The sequence below is a fragment of the Somniosus microcephalus genome, unplaced genomic scaffold (assembly GCF_052327205.1).
Source record: "Somniosus microcephalus isolate GS21.2 unplaced genomic scaffold, FLI_Smic_1.0 scaffold908, whole genome shotgun sequence".
NCBI classification, from domain to species: Eukaryota; Metazoa; Chordata; class Chondrichthyes; order Squaliformes; family Somniosidae; genus Somniosus; species Somniosus microcephalus.
In genome coordinates, this window is record NW_028226095.1 from 50,001 (window position 1) to 56,722 (window position 6,722).

Here is a 6,722-nt window from a genome sequence, read left to right on the forward strand (position 1 = left end):
CCGGGGTTTTCGTGCGTGTAACAGGGCGGGCGTTTGGACCCGGTTGTCCGGGAGCGGGTCCGCAACGGCGGGAGATTGCCTGGGTTTGGCCGGCCGGCAGTCGAACGCCTTTCGCTCCGGACTCCCGTGTCCGATTTCGGTCAGGGAGGGCTCGTTGGAAAGCCCCGGCGCTGGCGCACACTATATTATCGGCCTGGACCCCGGCAAGTTCGGGAAAGTGTCGCAGTCCCGTAGCGGCTGCCGCCCCGTCGGTCAGCGGCAGCTTATCGGGGATAACTTCGGGACGGAAAGTCCGATCCGGTTGGGGTGAACTGCGACTGAACGGGGTGGGGGGGCCGCACAGACCAGTAGCGGGCTTGTGCAGCTGCCGCTTGGCCCGGCCGAGGTACAGCCGTTGGCTGGAGACCGCTTTCCGACTGCTGAGCCGGAGCCGCGGGGGCCCACCTTGACGCGCCGGCTGTCCTAGCAAGCCAGGGGCAAGGGGCATCCAGTGGTACCGGAACAGAGTCGGTCCGACACCGGGAAGCCGGGTGCCCGTCGCTCCGAATCGAGCCCGGTGTTTTCGTGCGTGTAACAGGGCGGGCGTTTGGACCCGGTTGTCCGGGAGCGGGTCCGCAACGGCGGGAGGTTGCCTGTGTTTGGCCGGCCGGCAGTCGAACGCCTTTGGCTCCGGACTCCCGTGTCCGATTTCGGTCAGGGAGGGCTCGTTGGAAAGCCCCGGCGCTGGCGCACACTATATTATCGGCCTGGACCCCGGCAAGTTCGGGAAAGTGTCGCAGTCCCGTAGCGGCTGCCGCCCCGTCGGTCAGCGGCAGCTTATCGGGGATAACTTCGGGACGGAAAGTCCGATCCGGTTGGGGTGAACTGCGACTGAACGGGGTGGGGGGGCCGCACAGACCAGTAGCGGGCTTGTGCAGCTGCCGCTTGGCCCGGCCGAGGTACAGCCGTTGGCTGGAGACCGCTTTCCGACTGCTGAGCCGGAGCCGCGGGGGCCCACCTTGACGCGCCGGCTGTACTAGCAAGCCAGGGGCAAGGGGCATCCAGTGGTACCGGAACGGAGTCGGTCCGACACCGGGAAGCCGGGTGCCCGTCGCTCCGAATCGAGCCCGGTGTTTTCGTGCGTGTAACAGGGCGGGCGTTTGGACCCGGTTGTCCGGGAGCGGGTCCGCAACGGCGGGAGGTTGCCTGTGTTTGGCCGGCCGGCAGTCGAACTCCTTTGGCTCCGGACTCCCGTGTCCGATTTCGGTCAGGGAGGGCTCGTTGGAAAGCCCCGGCGCTGGCGCACACTATATTATCGGCCTGGACCCCGGCAAGTTCGGGAAAGTGTCGCAGTCCCGTAGCGGCTGCCGCCCCGTCGGTCAGCGGCAGCTTATCGGGGATAACTTCGGGACGGAAAGTCCGATCCGGTTGGGGTGAACTGCTACTGAACGGGGTGGGGGGGCCGCACAGACCAGTAGCGGGCTTGTGCAGCTGCCGCTTGGCCTGGCCGAGGTACAGCCGTTGGCTGGAGACCGCTTTCCGACTGCTGAGCCGGAGCCGCGGGGGCCCACCTTGACGCGCCGGCTGTCCTAGCAAGCCAGGGGCAAGGGGCATCCAGTGGTACCGGAACGGAGTCGGTCCGACACCGGGAAGCCGGGTGCCCGTCGCTCCGAATCGAGCCCGGTGTTTTCGTGCGTGTAACAGGGCGGGCGTTTGGACCCGGTTGTCCGGGAGCGGGTCCGCAACGGCGGGAGGTTGCCTGAGTTTGGCCGGCCGGCAGTCGAACGCCTTTGGCTCCGGACTCCCGTGTCCGATTTCGGTCAGGGAGGGCTCATTGGAAAGCCCCGGCGCTGGCGCACACTATATTATCGGACTGGATCCCGGCAAGTTCGGGAAAGTGTCGGCGACCCGTACCGGCTGCCGCCCCGTCGGTCAGCGGCAGCTTATCGGGGATAACTTCGGGAAGGAAAGTCCGATCCGGTCGGGGTCAACTGCCACTGAACGGGGTGGCGGGGCCGCACAGACCAGTAGCGGGCTTGTGTAGCTGCCCCTTTCCCCGGCCGAGGTACAGCCGTTGGCTGGAGACCGCTTTCCGACTGCTGAGCCGGAGCCGCGGGGGCCCACCTTGACGCGCCGGCTGTCCTAGCAAGCCAGGGGCAAGGGGCATCCAAGGGTACCGGAACGGAGTCGGTCCGACACCGGGAAGCCGGGTGCCCGTCGCTCCGAATCGAGCCCGGTGTTTTCGTGCGTGTAACGAGGCGGGCGTTTGGACCCGGTTGTCCTGGAGCGGGTCCGCAACGGCGGGGGATTGCCTGTGTTTGGCCGGCCGGCAGTCGAACGCCTATCGCTCTGGACTCCCGTGTCCGATTTCGGTCAGGGAGGGCTCGTTGGAAAGCCCCGGCGCTGGCGCACACTATATTATCGGCCTGGACCCCGGCAAGTTCGGCAAAGTGTCGCCATCCCGCAGCGGCTGACGGGCCGCCGGTGAGCGGCAGCTTATCGGGCATAACTTCGGGAGGGAAAGTCCGATCCGGTCCGGATCAACGGCAGCCGAACGGGGTGGCGGGCCCGCACAGACCAGTGCCTGGCTTGTGTAGCTGCCCCTTTCCCCGGCCGAGGTACAGCCGTTGGCTGGAGACCACTTTCCGACCACTGAGACGGCGGGGCGGGGGGCGGCCTGCACGCGCCGGCTGCCAGAGCAAGCCAGGGGCAAGGGGCATCCAACGGTATCTGAACGGAGTCGGTCCGACACCGGGAAGCCGGGTGCCCGTCGCTCCGAATCGAGCCTGGGGTGTACGTGTGTTTAACAAGGCGGGCGTTTGGACCCGGTTGCCCGGCACCAGTCGAACGCCTGTCGCTCCCGACTCCCGTGTCCGATTTCGTTCGGGGATGGCTCGTTGGAAAGCCCCGGCTCCGGCGCACACTATATTGCCGAAGTGGCCCCGGGCGAGTTCGGGAAAGTGTCGCCGTCCCGCAGCGGCTGACGGGCCGTCGGTCAGCGGCAGCTTATCGGGGATAACTTCGGGAAGGAAAGTCCGATCCGGTCGGGGACAACGGCAGCTGAACGGGGTGGCGGGGCCGCACAGAGCAGTGCCTCGCTTGTGTAGCTGCCTCTTTCCGCGGCCGAGGTACAGCCGTTGGCTGGAGACCGCTTTCCGACCACTGAGACGGCGGGGCAGGGGGCGGCCTGCACGCGCCGGCTGCCAGAGCAAGCCAGGGGCAAGGGGCATCCAGCGGTATCTGAACGGAGTCGGTCCGACACCGAGAAGCCGGGTGCCCGTCGCTCCGAAGCGAGACCGGGGTTTTTCGTGTGTAACGTGGCGGGCCTTTGGACCCGGTTGGCCGGGCGGCAGTGGAACACACACAGACACTCGCATACACTGAGAGAGACAGAGAGAAGATAGAGATACACAGAGTGAGAAAGACAAAGTCAACTCAGTAACTGAAATGTGAAAACTGACAACTGGGAAACCAAAAGTCAGAGTGGCAAATGATGAACCAAGGTGGCAAATGATTAACTGAAAACTTGTCATTCACATTTGGGACGGAATTCCGGATGGGAGTGTATTCGGCCGCCTTACCGGGGCTTGGGGGTGCTGCTTTCCCGCTTGTGGAACCGAGTTGGGGTCGTCAAATGGCCTGGTGCATTGTTTGAAACACTGGTTAATGAGTTGTCAAGGTCGGAAATCATAGAACATAAGAGCAGCTCATTAACTGAAATTTTGAACATCGACAACTGGTTAACCAAAAGCCAGAGCGACAAATGATTAACCAAGGAGGCAACTCATTAACTGAATTTCGAACATCGACAACTGGTTAACCAAGAGTCAGAGCGACAAATGATTAACCAAGGAGGCAACTCATTAACTGAATTTCGAACATCGACAACTGGTTAACCAAAAGACACAGGGACAAATGAGTAACCAAAGGGCCAACTCATTAACTGAAATTTCAAAGAGGCAACTCATTAACTGAAATTTTGAACATCGACAACTGGTTAACCAAAAGCCAGAGCGACAAATGATTAACCAAGGAGGCAACTCATTAACTGAATTTCGAACATCGACAACTGGTTAACCAAATGTCAGAGCGACAAATGAGTAACCAAGGAGGCAACTCAATAACTGAATTTCGAACATCGACAACTGGTTAACCAAGAGTCAGGGCGACAAATGATTAACCAAGGAGGCAACTCATTAACTGAATTTCGAACATCGACAACTGGGTAACCAAAAGACACAGGGACAAATGAGTAACCAAAGGGCCAACTCATTAACTGAAATTTCAAAGAGGCAACTCATTAACTGAAATTTTGAACATCGACAACTGGATAACCAAATGTCAGAGCGACAAATGAGTAACCAAGCAGGCAACTGATTAACTGAAAACTTGTCATTCACATTTGGGACGGAATTCACGATGGGAATGTATTCGGCCCCCTTACCGGGCCTTGGGGTGCTGCTTTCCCGCTTGTGGAACCGAGTTGGGGTCGTCAAATGGCCTGGTGCATTGTTTGAAACACTGGTTAATGAGTTGTCAAGGTCGGAAATCATAGAACATAAGAGCAGCTCATTAACTGAAATTTTGAACATCGACAACTGGTTAACCAAAAGCCAGAGCGACAAATGATTAACCAAGGAGGCAACTCAGTAACTGAATTTCGAACATCGACAACTGGTTAACCAAAAGACACAGGGACAAATGAGTAACCAAAGGGCCAACTCATTAACTGAAATTTCAAAGAGGCAACTCATTAACTGAAATTTTGAACATCGACAACTGGTTAACCAAAAGCCAGAGCGACAAATGATTAACCAAGGAGGCAACTCATTAACTGAATTTCGAACATCGACAACTGGTTAACCAAATGTCAGAGCGACAAATGATTAACCAAGGAGGCAACTCATTAACTGAATTTCGAACATCGACAACTGGTTAACCAAAAGACACAGGGACAAATGAGTAACCAAAGGGCCAACTCATTAACTGAAATTTCAAAGAGGCAACTCATTAACTGAAATTTTGAACATCGACAACTGGTTAACCAAAAGCCAGAGCGACAAATGATTAACCAAGGAGGCAACTCATTAACTGAATTTCGAACATCGACAACTGGTTAACCAAAAGACACAGGGACAAATGAGTAACCAAAGGGCCAACTCATTAACTGAAATTTCAAAGAGGCAACTCAGTAACTGAAATTTTGAACATCGACAACTGGTTAACCAAGAGTCAGAGCGACAAATGATTAACCAAGGAGGCAACTCATTAACTGAATTTCGAACATCGACAACTGGGTAACCAAAAGACACAGGGACAAATGAGTAACCAAAGGGCCAACTCATTAACTGAAATTTCAAAGAGGCTACTCATTAACTGAAATTTGAACATCGACAACTGGTTAACCAAATGTCAGAGCGACAAATGAGTAACCAAGCAGGCAACTGATTAACTGAAAACTTGTCATTCACATTTGGGACGGAATTCACGATGGGAATGTATTCGGCCCCCTTACCGGGCCTTGGGGTGCTGCTTTCCCGCTTGTGGAACCGAGTTGGGGTCGTCAAATGGCCTGGTGCATTGTTTGAAACACTGGTTAATGAGTTGTCAAGGTAGGAAATCATAGAACATAAGAGCAGCTCATTAACTGAAATTTTGAACATCGACAACTGGTTAACCAAAAGCCAGAGCGACAAATGATTAACCAAGGAGGCAACTCATTAACTGAATTTCGAACATCGACAACTGGTTAACCAAAAGACACAGGGACAAATGAGTAACCAAAGGGCCAACTCATTAACTGAAATTTCAAAGAGGCAACTCATTAACTGAAATTTTGAACATCGACAACTGGTTAACCAAAAGCCAGAGCGACAAATGATTAACCAAGGAGGCAACTCATTAACTGAATTTCGAACATCGACAACTGGGTAACCAAAAGACACAGGGACAAATGAGTAACCAAAGGGCCAACTCATTAACTGAAATTTCAAAGAGGCTACTCATTAACTGAAATTTGAACATCGACAACTGGTTAACCAAATGTCAGAGCGACAAATGAGTAACCAAGCAGGCAACTGATTAACTGAAAACTTGTCATTCACATTTGGGACGGAATTCACGATGGGAATGTATTCGGCCCCCTTACCGGGCCTTGGGGTGCTGCTTTCCCGCTTGTGGAACCGAGTTGGGGTCGTCAAATGGCCTGGTGCATTGTTTGAAACACTGGTTAATGAGTTGTCAAGGTAGGAAATCATAGAACATAAGAGCAGCTCATTAACTGAAATTTTGAACATCGACAACTGGTTAACCAAAAGCCAGAGCGACAAATGATTAACCAAGGAGGCAACTCATTAACTGAATTTCGAACATCGACAACTGGTTAACCAAAAGACACAGGGACAAATGAGTCACCAAAGGGCCAACTCATTAACTGAAATTTCAAAGAGGCAACTCAATAACTGAAATTTTGAACATCGACAACTGGTTAACCAAAAGCCAGAGCGACAAATGATTAACCAAGGAGGCAACTCATTAACTGAATTTCGAACATCGACAACTGGGTAACCAAAAGACACAGGGACAAATGAGTAACCAAAGGGCCAACTCATTAACTGAAATTTCAAAGAGGCAACTCATTAACTGAAATTTTGAACATCGACAACTGTTTAACCAAATGTCAGAGCGACAAATGAGTAACCAAGCAGGCAACTGATTAACTGAAAACTTGTCATTCACATTTG